The sequence below is a fragment of the Misgurnus anguillicaudatus genome, chromosome 17 (genome assembly GCF_027580225.2).
Source record: "Misgurnus anguillicaudatus chromosome 17, ASM2758022v2, whole genome shotgun sequence".
Classification (NCBI taxonomy): Eukaryota; Metazoa; Chordata; class Actinopteri; order Cypriniformes; family Cobitidae; genus Misgurnus; species Misgurnus anguillicaudatus.
In genome coordinates this window covers 3,667,137-3,680,555 of record NC_073353.2, presented here as the reverse complement: position 1 = coordinate 3,680,555, position 13,419 = coordinate 3,667,137, and the positions used below count along the sequence as shown (strand labels likewise).

General features: G+C 37.9%; 1 protein-coding gene and 1 long non-coding RNA gene across 3 annotated transcripts in view; one reads left to right on the top strand and one right to left on the bottom strand.

Moving 5' to 3' along the window:
* Positions 1-13,419, top strand: part of tlk1a (tousled-like kinase 1a) — a 64,165-nt gene that overhangs the window by 9,486 nt on the left and 41,260 nt on the right. The window lies entirely within an intron of this gene.
* On the bottom strand, positions 11,345-13,046 carry LOC129439337 (uncharacterized). The gene is made up of 3 exons (XR_012358161.1): positions 12,804-13,046; positions 11,774-11,838; positions 11,345-11,412 (listed from the first exon to the last, which is right to left on the bottom strand). It is a non-coding gene; the product is annotated as an uncharacterized lncRNA (long non-coding RNA).

Here is a 13,419-nt window from a genome sequence, read left to right as displayed (position 1 = left end):
TAACTGCATAAAGAAATCCATTATATGTAAAAAAAATGAGTTAATGTTATTAATAAAATAAATGCTGAATAGCAAAAACCACCTTTGAAGGTTATTATGCTGTCTTATTATATTTGTTTTAGCTTAATTTGTGCCTCTCTTATTATGTTGGTCAGTTGAATGTTAATTAGATCCGATCCATATTTAGTAAAAATAATTTGATGCAGAAATAAGCTAGCTAATAGACCAACTGTATAGTATTGTATACATGTGTTTAATATCGGCATCTGTATATCGGCCAGAAGTTGTCTGTTTAAATCGGTATCGGCCCCAAAAAAAATCCTATCGGTGCATCCCTAGTTTAAATGCTGTTTTTATAACGCTAAAGCAACTGAAATAAGTTGTTCTAAAACTTAAACGGATCTCAGTTCAGAGAAGCGACCAGTCTTGTTACAGAGGCCGGTCTTTTGTTTTCCATGTAAAGAGCAGCTCGCGTGGTGTCTCCTACATCTACCATGCTATCTTTTGACTGGCTTTAGCTAGCTAAGTTAGAGGAGGTTGACTCGCAGCACTCAACATGTATTTTTTCCCGCTTTGCAAGCCGACCAAACATTTGGGCATGGCAGCATCGACGGTTCCATTTTTTAATTCGAGGTTTGAGGTATTGACTTAATTTCGACACCCTTAGTTCACAGAGAAGATCTCATGCACAGATTCAATATGCTGTTACATGCGTCAGGGTGTCCCGCAGCATTTTGCAGTTCAAGCGGCCTGCCTAATAGGCATGAGCAAGTTACCGGTTTCAAGGTATACCGTGGTTTTAAACAGTCAAGGTTTCAAAACCACTAAAATGTTCTGTGATACTGTCTCCCAGGTATGAGCTGTGTTTATACAAAATTCATTAAATCATTAAGTCATGTGATTAAGTTGATGTTAACATTTAAGATACATTACGAAAATATTACATATTTTTTGAAAGCATATTATAATTTAAAGGCTTAATTTTTACCTGGCATTTGAAAATAACACATTTTAGTGTTGCAATGGCAAAACCGCAACACCATGAAACCGTGTTTTTTTGCTAAAGGTTATCATACCGCCAGAATCTTATACCGGCCCATGCCTACCGCCTAAGCTGGGAAACCCTACCGCCTTAACTAGGCCGAAATGAGAAAGACATGGTCCGGACCGTCACTGTCTGGAGGATAACTAGCCAGTTGATAAAACATCTCGGAGAATAATGCGGACCCACTTCACACTGCGAGCGTTCACGCGTGCCACACGACCGAAATGAGATAGACGTGGTCTGTCATGTCTGGAGGATAGCCAGTTGATGAAACACGTGTCTGTGAGAACTGTAAGTGGACTGTGTTTTGGGTTTATTTAAGCCTGTTATTGTATTACTCTATAGTTCAAGTTAGGTGGTGATTTGTTGTTTGAGCAACCTGCTATCTAGGTTTCACTTGCCTGTTGATTAGATATTTGAGCGCTCATGCTCACGTTATTTATGTGCATTATTTACTTTACATTTAATTCATTAATAATCTAGCATGTGTTCATTTTCTGTCATATTTTCTTCAAAACTAAGTTTTATTTGAGTGTATTAAATAAAAATATTTACATTTTCATAATGACGCATATGCCCTGCCCCTGTTATTGCCATGCCCCGCCCACCTGCCCAATCCTACCATCTTAACTAACACATTTTCTGCGGAAACCCTGGCTGTTACATGCGTTTGGGATGCGACGCTGATGAAATACTAAGAAAAATATAAAGTACGATCTCGCCCAGCGAGATGTCTTCAGGTTCGTGTTAACGCAAAAGGCCAGCAGACTCCGAGTTAGTTGCAAGGCAACTTATATCAGTGATGACCCACTGGCTTTGGCGCGGAACAATGAGGCAAGATATTCTCTATTGGTATCAATCTGCGCTACCAGTACAACATCAGATCGTGTTTTTAGCGCAGCTGGAAACATTATAACCCCAAAAGTTTTTTCACTTAAACCGATTGTTGTTTTACATATGGAAGTGCTACGGCACGCACTATACTTAGTTGCATTAAAGTACAATATAGTTCAGAGACTAGTAGCAAAAGTCTGGCTTTGAGAGCAATTGTGACGTAATTATGTCACAGTACGTTGAGAATTAATTCTGTATCAAATCAAGAACCTAAGCATTGATTCAGAATCGATTCATGAGGGTCCAAAGTAGGGCTGCAGCTATCGATTCTTTTTGTAATCGATTAATCTAGCACTGAATCAATCGATTAATCGAGTAATCGGATAAAAATTTTGTGTTTTTAAACAACCAAAACAAAAAATGCATAACAAAAATGACGTGGCTGTAAAATGTTCAAGCATTTGGCTTTTATTTCTAAAAAACCCAGAAGTATTTGGCTCCAAAAAGTAAGCCTATTTATTTAAATTTTTACCCATTTAGTGTTTATAAGTGCCAGTACCAACAATTAAGCACTTTAATTTATTAATATGCACAGCAGGTTTCATGCTGTAATCTAGCCCTGACATCAAAGTAAATATCTGCTTTATGTACATTTCTACACCTGCAGCATTTACCATTAGGCTACTAACAAATAATATATTATTTCTGGGGTGAGCCTATTTGCTATGGTAACAACCTGTGTGTGTGCGCGCACGTGCATCTGTGTTTGTGTTTGTATGTGCACGCGTGCTGTGCGTGAGGAAGAGTGACACCCATTCATTTGCTTCATTGCATTTTGGTACTGCAGAAATACATACATTCATTTTCAATAGAACGCTGTATTTGGTTTGCATCACTTGCATTGCGGTGCATTTTAGGTTAAGAATCCGTTCAAAAAATCACAACATCACGTCCCGCTGTATACAGTGAATGCATGCAGCTGAAATTATTGATGAGTGGCTACATAAAAGTTTAAGCATATGTGATGCATTGCACGATCGGTCTGACTCGCGTGAGAGAGAATAACTTCCTTATGCTAAACTCCAATAAGACAGAGATTATTATTATTGAACAAAATATGTCAGATTACAAGTTGCCCATATATGATTGCACTGTGGTGCCGTTTTTTGGTACACACACCTGTAAAGTGCATGCGTGTGTGTGAAGGGGTTCTTTTTTAAGCTATACTCTCCTGCAATTGAACGTGAATACGTTCACTACTTAAAGGTAGGGTAACACATTTTGAAAAATGCTAACGGTAGCCGCCTAGCAATGAAATCCCGATCCCACCCCCAAGTAAAATCACCATCCAAAGTCACGCCTCTTTCAAAACACATGAACACGCACAGATCAGACAGTCACATCTCCTGTCTCATTCACCAGTGAGAAAACTTTGCAGTACAAAGCGAATAACACTTCCAAAATAACCAACATAAACAACTGGTTTACATCAGAATTAGTTTAAGCACACGTTCGGTTGTGTAGACCAGGGTTCCCGTGGGGTCTTAAAAAGTCTTAAATTTAGAAAGTTCAATTTAAGGCCATAAAAAGTCTTAAAAACGGCCAGATTTTCATCCTAGGTCTTAAATTTAATTAACCCAAGTCTTAAATTTCTTACCTCCATTTATTCCCGAAAAGAATTGTCCGAAAAAAAAATAAAATAGTAATTTAAAATGCTGTAGAACTAATCAGTGACAGAGGAAGAAAGGATTTGATGGGTCGGCCTCTAAAAAGAAAAGTTCTGCACTTCGCGTGTCACTGAATGTCACCTCAATCCAGTTTTTAATCATTATTTTTTTAAGAGGATACAAATGTAGGCTATTATAATCCATGCAATTCATGCCATAAGCTATATTTCAGGTGTTGTGATCTGACTGTATACTGTAGGTTTGGCGAGAAACAAATCTTAAATGCCGTTTTTTATAAGCAAAAATCTTTTCTGTGTTAATTTAACCAACTAGCCCGTGGCTTACCTGCGAAAAAATCTATACTGCTTTATTGAAAATCAACTTAAACAGTCAGGCCGTCCCGAGCCACCAACAAGAAGTCAACTTTAGTGTTACACAGTTTTCACAAATGCGACCTCTGGAGGCCCCAGCCTTCGGATTTAGAAACTGCCTTGTTAGCAACACACAACAAACCACGAACAGCCTTTTAATGGTAAATTTCCTTTTCATTTAATTATTTAGTAATTAGAGAGGCGAATAAATGCGATGGCGGTATAGCGCATATTTATGCATATAACGTATGGGTGGAGAAAGTGTAAAGCAGGTTAACAAGGCACATATCAGCAGCTGACCATACTGATCTTCCCATATTAGTGGATTTTATTTTTTCAAAAAAAAAGATATAATAAAAATATAATGTTTTGAGAATTTCTGAGATCATTGTGTCGCATTGGTCTTAAATTTCACTCATAATGGTCTTAAAAAGGTCTTAAAAAGTCTTCAATTTGACTTGGTGAAACCTGCAGCAACCCTGTAGACGTAGTAACTATATCGTTACGCTAATCCGTAAACGAACACACTGTTTGCATCTCGTGGTAAAGCAGTAAAGTTACCGATGTTCATTTGGGTTTTTGCTCTTGCTGATCCAGGCAGTTTTTGCTGTTGTTGTTATAAAGGATGCCTTTAGTTTTGTGCCTCCTGTGTAGGTTGTCAATTCAGCAGAAAAGTTTGCTGTTCTCGCTGTTTACAGGCAGGAGGTGAGCGCACGCAAACGCGCCGATGATGTATGGTGTCTGCGTAGACTCGCTGTGCGGTGGGAATTCAAATTACGCTTGGGGACAAAAAAGGAAACGTCCTTTCGAACCGAAATCTATGATTTGTTGAACATTTTTTTGGTCCTACCCCTTTCACAGATGACATAAATTTCTACAAATACATTTCAACAACTTAACACAGTGATTGCTATCAGGATGTGAGGAGACTTTTAACCAGCATAACAAAAAATGTTTCAGGATCAAATCAGTTACCCTACCTTTAAAAACATCAAAGCTAAACATCATATCCAGTCAAACCGCATAACGACATTGCTACAAATACAGTATGGGATTAAAATCAGCGGAAGCTACGTTACCTTGTTTCATCGACGCTTGGTGAAACAGCAGTGGATGTTTTCGGTTCAGATGCTGAATGTAATGATAATGTAATGATCCCAAACTTTAGACGTTCTCTCTCTGGCGTTTATGGACATATTCGCTCTCCGCCATCGCGCCAACTAAATTCAAAATGTATCACGCGCTATGATGTGCTTCCTGAACATTGAACAACAGTCCGTGTGAATCAGATCTCGGCGCGTGTAGTGCGCATCATAGGAATTTAACGAGGCTTCGAGGCAGAATTTTTGCCTCGAGGAATTTTTTGAATCAAGTTAATCGACTAACTCGATGAATCGTTTCAGCCCTAGTCCAAAGATTCCCACGCCTGTTTCACACTGCGCTTAACCTTAGGTTATCTTCGTTCTAAACCCTGCTTTTAACTCTAGGCTAAGGAGCATTTGACACTTGTAATTTTGAAGCAGGGTATCCTCGAAAAACCCTATGAAACCCTGCTCTGAGCCAGAACCAAACTGTACCGAAACTGTGAGCAGTGTGAACCGTTACGCCCCAATTAGATGTGTTATGTATTGACATCATCATGACTGTCCTTTTGGAGATGATATATTCCAATTTCTTTCTCTCTCTCTCTCTCTCTCTCTCTCTCTCTCTCTCTCTCTTGTCTCTCTTTAGAGACACTGATTAAATGCTCCATCATATTTATGGTGTAACTGAGCCTAACACTGTGACTACTTTGATTTAATTTAATGACTCAAACTCAGAGTATAGGAGTCTCAATGTGCACAATCGCAGTAAATGTTTTATTGTGCCTGTTTAAAGTATTAGTTCACCGCAGAATGAAAATCTCTCATAATTTACTTACCCTCGTGCAACTGCAGATGTATATTTCATTTACTTATTTATTTCATTTATGTGGCACTTTATCACAATGTTGCAGTGTTTTAAATTAGCTTTACAAGAGAAGAAAGAAACTATAGAAAATGGGAGAATTATTAATAAAATAGAATGTTATTAACTAATAATATGGTATTATCTGTCCTTCGATTAGATGTTTAAAGCTCCCGTTCTGTCTGTGATTTTGAAGCTTTGATTGTGTTTATAGTGAGCAATATAACATGTGTTCATGTTTCACGTGTAAAAAAACGCGGTATTTTTAAACAGGCTGATGTCTTCCTTGTTATGTGAAGTCCCTCCTTCAGAAATACGTAACAAGTTCTGATTGTGTAGTTTGTTTTTAGTGTGCTGTGATTCGATAGCAGCTTAGCTTAGCAGAGCCGTTCGAGCCAAAGCTGGTGACTGATGTATTCCTGTGGGCGGAGTTTAGTCAACAAACTGTTTTACTGACGTCATTAAAGCAGGAAATAGAGGGCTGTAGTCCAAACCGGCCGTTCGTTGTAGGCTTTTAAAGAGGAATTATATTGAAGAAAATATATCGCCTGGCAGTGAACTTTGAGCTTTATCATTTTACAGGTATTATTTACTCTATTATAGCAACATTACACCCTAACTAGGGTTTAAAAAATGGTATCAGGAAGAACGTGACCTTTAATCAATGTGATAAATGACAGGCATCATAATTAGACATGCCTTTCCATCTTATGTGAAAATTGAGCACAAACAAATAATTTCATATAAAAATGCCATCATGTAATCAACTTATAGAGCTCACACGCTGAAGCTCCAACAATTAAATCCATCTAGAGATGCACCGATTGACCGTCCAGAGATCGTAATTGTTCGATTGTCCGCATGGTCAGTCTCACGGTATTCCGATTCCAAGCCGGTCCTTTTGTTGCCAGTGGCGCACGCATTTATTTCACAACCACACTCGCAGTGGAAGCAGCACTCGACCCGTTGTCCAACAGCAGCATTAATTGTATTCCCTACCCAGAAATTAAACGTCTTTTTTGACTTAGACCGCGACACAAACCGCCCCCAGAAATTGCTCCGTACTTAGAAACTTTAGACTGTGAACACAATAACGCCTGCCTTTCAGCTTTTACGGAAATGAGTCAAAATGTTCTTGGGTTTTAGACCCACAGTCTGTCCATGCCTATATTGATTCCTGCCCCACACCGCGAACGACACGTTGATATTATTCCAGCGGTTCACCCAGCCGTGTTCAGGAATCTGCTCTAAATAACCAGCCGTTCTCCAGGCAGAGGCATTAGAAATCTGATAAACTTCCTCAGCCTAAATACACAATACAGATTAAATATTTTTCTGACGTCACATTTCTTGAGTTACATAATATAATTTCAGTGAGTCTGACTGAGTCTATGAGCACTTTGTTTTGAGATCAGTTTAAATGAAAGACGAGCCTGTAATTGAATGCAGTTTGGGTGAAAGTGGAATGTTTAATAATTTATTTCATGATAAAATGAAAGTTTTTTTTATTAAAGAAAAGTGGATTTTGTGTGTAACCTATATGCTATCAATTATTAGAGAAAGAATCGCAGACCTGCCAACCTTTACGCATTTTGCGTAACAGATACGCATTTAGACATCAAACTACGCTGCTACGATTTGTCACTTCAAAATACGCGAAAAGCCAGTGATGGCTTTGAGTTAAACTGTATGTGCATTTGCGCACTAGGCAACTCGTCTATCTGTGTAACCGCATTGGGCAGCAACCTGTTGGGAAAAGACGACGTCGACCAATCATAGCGCTAGTTTAAAACTCTTCAAAGCGGAGAGCGTGGAGCCATCGAAGCGAATAACGAAAATAACGATATTGTTTTTCATCCCGGTCCATCTTCATACTGTGACTTGTTTTACAAGGGAGGATGGTTCTAAACACCGTTTTTAAAGGTAAATGGGCAGGGTATGGGAATTGTGAATTGGATCCATTGTAATAAGCCTGCCAACCAGGGGCGTCTAGACGCCTTTTACTGTTGTACGTGCCCCAGTGTAAATCTGTTGTACCCAGTGTCCTATGTTGTGCCTCAAGTTTAAGTTTTTACTTTATTTGCCAGTATATTCATTTACATTGTTAATCGCGCCAAAAAAACTGAGCTATATGAACCGTAATTCACGCTTGTAAACACGTTGCAGTCCCACAAGACAAACTGGCGCGAGCACGCAGAAATCGATGTCCGCGAGCGGAGCCTCTGTGTTTACTTTTTGTAGCACTCTGCCGCCGCTCACTCAGAGCATGTGATGTGAGGCACGCGAGAAAACATGACAAAACAAAAGTACGCTTCTGAATTTAAATCAATGTTATTCTTACTCGATTGTTACTGGCTCCTGTCGATGTACATCAGATTTTTTGTGCAGAGCAGGGAAATAGAAGCAGAAAGTATAGATGATGAGGGAGGTAAAACGAACTATATGCTCAGCCAGTCAAAACCAAGTATAGAGGTTTGCTTTATTGCTGAGAAAATCAATGTTTGTGTACTGTTCTGTATTGTCAGATATGACATTACTGTTTAGTTCACTAGATCTACTTTAGGACACTACATAAACAGTTGGCATCACTGCTGAAAAAAAAGCAGTATACCAGCAAGACCAGCATATGTTGTGTTTTGTTGCTGGTTTGCTGGTGACCAGCATAGACCAGCTTAATTCTCATGATGATTTGGTGCTGGTTTAGCTGGTGGTCATCATCAGCATACCAGCACCACCAAGACCATGTTGTGTTTTGGTGCTGTATGCTGGTGTCCACCAGCTAAACTAGCACATTTGCTAACATGGCATTTATGCATTAAAACATAGTAATACTGTTCATGTTAGGTATGTTAAAGAAAAAGTAGTGGTAGGCCTGCTGTGCCCCATTAGAGATTCATGTCAACGTGCCTGCTGGAATATAAAGCAAGGAAATAGCATGCTATTTGTTGATTCTTTGTTATTTATAATGTCCCATGTATTTAAGACATATGCCATAAGCATATTTTTGGAGGTTGCCTTTTCATTAAATGATTTCTTCATAGCCTACTTGTATGTTGAAAGACTAGATATGGTGGTGAGTGGGAACAATTTGCTTAGTAATAAGTTGTAGTAATAAGTCATAAGTAAGCATGTGAACTCAATCACTACTGATCAGCAAATGTGCCTGACCTCGCGCCGCGCCGCTGCAGTAAGTTGCTACTCAAAAAAATTTTCCAAGGTTGGCAGGTCTGAGAATGTATTAAATTATTAGAAAGAAAATCAAGATCGGCCAAAATGGTATGAACAGATCACACCTACAGAAAAATCAGAATCGGACAAGAAAATTGCAATCGGTGCATTTCTACATCCATCTATCTTTAAAATAATCCTAATGACTTCAGTGGGTTAATAAATGTCTCCTGAAGTGAAATTACACATTTGTAAAAAATGTTTTAAATCTTTTTAACATTTTTAGTGAAATTGAAATCGTGTTGAAATCTTTAAAGATTAAGTATAAAATTTGTGTTACTAAGATTTAGATTTGATTTTCTTGAATTTGACTGTGCAGTCTTTTATGTCTCGGCAATGCATCTAATATGTAAAATAAGTAAGCAGGACCAAGTGCTTGTGGGGAAAAGAGTTTTAATAAAGATTGTTGTGTAGCATGTTTCTTCAGGAGCGATGTTGTTGTGTATCCACCTTCAACATTCTTAACCCATGGTACTGCTTGTCAACAATAATCGATTCGGCAATGCATCGCAATGCGCGCATGCACGATTCAGCATCGATGCAGCAAAGTGCCATAATCGATTATGTCACTGTTTATTTTCTGGCCTCGAGTGGACAATAAAGTTGTGAAGTTTCAATTACTTCCGGGGGCATAACAACAACAATCAAGATGGCTGAGGCAGAGAGAGATGACCACAAAAGACGGATAAATAAAAACGCACTTTTTTTCATGGAAAGTGGACATATGGGCACATTTTGGATTAATGGGAAACTAGACAAGACTTGCGCTGTGTGTAAAATTCTCATCTCAGGTATATAATTGTCATTGACTTAAAGCTGCTAAGCTTCCCTTTTTGTTGAGAATAGTTGCTGTTGACTGATTAAAAATTTGCCTTGTTGTGTACAGTAGAATTCTGATGCTTCGCAATGCATCGTAGAATTGAATTGAGTTGAATCGTTACCTGGTGAATCGTAATTGAATCGAATTGTGAGGGCAGTGCAAATGCACACCCCTACTGCTTGTGAGAGCAGCCCTTATACATGCTTCACAAACAATACAATGGCACCACATGGAGAACCCATAATACTTTGATCTCTGAAGTGACAATCACACCCACAGAGAACCTACAAGAATGTGACCTAATGATGACCAAAGGGGCTAATTTTAATACAGTTGATTACATCAGGGCACAGTTACAATATAACACATCAGATGTTGATTACACATGAAGGAAATATACACAAAATCTTCATACTGAAAAAAATTCCTGCTGTTGTTTGTGAATTGTGGCATCCCTACACTCTAAAAATGGTTGGGTTAAAAACAACCCAATTGGCAACCCAGCGCTGGGTAAATATTGGACAGAACACATGCTGGGTTAAAGTAACCCAGCACGTTGGGTAACACATTTTAACCCAGCAGGTTGGGTTGTTGAGAAAACCCAACATGTAGTCATTTAACCATTTATGGGATTAATATTCTGGGTTTTGGGTTATTCTTGCTGGGTTATTTTTATCATGTGCTTTATTGTAAATGAAGACCATTTTTAACAGCAAATAAATGTTTATTTGACTGCAAAATAACTACAAACTCTTACATTTTTACAGTTGTAAGTTGCAAAATCATTTAAAGGACTGCTTACTAACCCAAGTATAAATATATTTATAAAATATCATAAATTATGCACATTGAAGTAACAATGTAACAGGTTGAATCAATTCGTTTGAATGTAAGACAGAATTTGTAATTTTACAGTATATAAATGAAATACTGAAATGTACATAAACAAAACTACAGCAGTGTAAGAAAAGAAACAATGTAATTGTTAAATTAAAAGTAAAATCATTCATAGATGTAAGTTTTTTTTACAGAACAAATGTTTTAAGTTTCACAGAATGGAATGTATTTGACTAAAAATACTTAATTATTAAAGTTACTCGTCGCGAACAAAGATGTACAAAGGAATCGAACAGGAGAGGACTCATCCATTTGAAAAATGACAGACTACAGGAATTCCCATAGAAGCACATTGCCTGGGGTATTTATTTTCAAGCACTTAAAATGCCTTTAAACCATAGTGTCAAAAAAATATGCAAGTAGTGTCTGTGACGTCACCCATTTGGTTTGTGAAGAGCATTTTTGAAGCTTAAAGTATGCGATGCGTGCCGTCGCCATCTTGGTCGAAATGCAGTTTAAGTCACTTCCGTATTGACTCTATTAGAGAGACTGATTGAGAAAAAAGATTGAGAGATCTGCTGTATGTTTCCCATGTCCAGGACGAAAGGAAAGGGTTTTCGAGGATTCTGTCCAGAGAAGAAATTCCACCACATTTGTTGCAATCTACAAAAGAGGAAAAAACTTTTAGTGGTCAAAACTGAATGTTCAGATTTAAGTATTCAGAAAACCATGTGGGCCAAGTGAATTATACATTTTATAAAAATTATAAGGCTTTCTTTTGCATCCCTGGCCGCATTACCACCACGTGTGAGATTTTTTTTCCAAAAATGCAATGGCCTTTTGTCAAGACTTTGGTGTTACACTCCTTTAACTGTTGTGCCAACAACAAAGGCTGCAAACCACACAGACTGACAAATAGGATGATCTGACTATAAAGAATAAAGTGCTGCAGAACTAAAATGTAGTAGATAATTAAGACATTCCCAATACATTTCAAATAGAAATTATTAAATGTTATACGTACTGGCTGAAGTTGTATGAAGGTCTTGTTAGCCTCATCAATGGATGGACGTTAAAACTCTGCACACTCTAAAAAAAGAATTGGAAAACAACATCACATCTGATCTCTGCTAAAAACATAACATCTCTGTTACAGTATCAGCCACAGATCAGAGGGTTGGTCAATATACATTTGAAATCACAGGAGACAACCCAAAAATGTTATGAAATGAATATAAAATAGTAACTAAATACGACTCAATAACACATCTAAATTCATATAACACATATACATGTTTGTTAACAGATAGTCACTTCCACGCAGCCTCCGTCTTGGTGACAAATACGTTTATATTTTCAAGTTCATGTCCAAACACTTAAATTATTGTTTCATTTTAAAAGAGAGGAACAAGCAATATACATACAAGACACCGGTTCTTGGAAACGCTGTTTCGTTTTCATTTATCGACGCGTTACCTGCCGTACCGACTGTGAGGTGAATGCGCTGCATGTCCCTGCCTCAGTGACAGGTAGACGGCGGCTCCGTGATCCTCCGCCGGCGCGTCCGGTAAAGTTAACATGTGCTCGCGCCTCGCGGTATGTCTTTACATAATGACAAGAAAAATTTTTAATTTAACAGCGTCGCTATCGCTTTTATTTATTTAACAGCGTCGCTATCGCTTGTTAAGCTGGGAAAGGGAAAACTGTGCGCGTGTGTGACACAATAAGCCGAAGTGGGGTTGCGGAGGTCGACCCGGTACCGGTTTTGACTCGCTTTGTTAAAGGCTTACAGAAATTGTCATGAGTTAACGTAACCAACCGTGTGATGTGGATTTTGTAACACCGATTTTATTAATTTTATTAATATGCCATATCAAACATCTTAGAACGATTATTCGAGTCAATTTGTGTAAATGGCGATCTGAGGTAACAGTCGTAACTCCTCCAAATTACACCCGTCGTCTTAGTCTGTATAAATGAACACGTTGCTGTCTCGCAAAATGTTATAATCTTGTTTATATTCATGAAATGTTCACAAAAACATATAAACTTACCTTGAAACAACTGCTTCCAGTGACTCTGTCCTCTCACGACGACCGTTGCTGAGCACATTCAAACATCAAGGGCGCGAAGCACATGAGCCTCTTCAAACAACCCAACATAATAACCCAGCAGTTTTAACCCAACACCTAGAAAACTGAAACTACCCAAAAAGTGTTTAAAATGTAAAAAAATAACCCAGCAAAACAACCCAACAGACTCAACCCAGCATTTTGGGTTAAAAAATAACCCAGCCATTTTTAGAGTGTAGTTACTTACTCGGATTATCTTCTGTCCAGTTACAACAATGATGTTTCTGTTGTTCATAAAAGTATATTTAGTTTGTTTGTTAAAAAAGTAAAGTAAAAAAAAAAATGTATTGCAAACCCATTTTGTTGATTTAAATGACATTTATCTATATTTCATTTACCCCTTTTCAATACATGTAAAATATAACGTTATTGTCGTCTGCCAATGATTCAAGTTAATAAGGTGTATTGTTAAACACCATATTAAACACTATTACTGTATTTTCCAGACTATAATTCATTCCACAGTATAAGTCAAAAGTCTATACATCGTGTTTATTTAGAAAAACAGACATTTAATCTGGAAAGGTTATTCAACTAA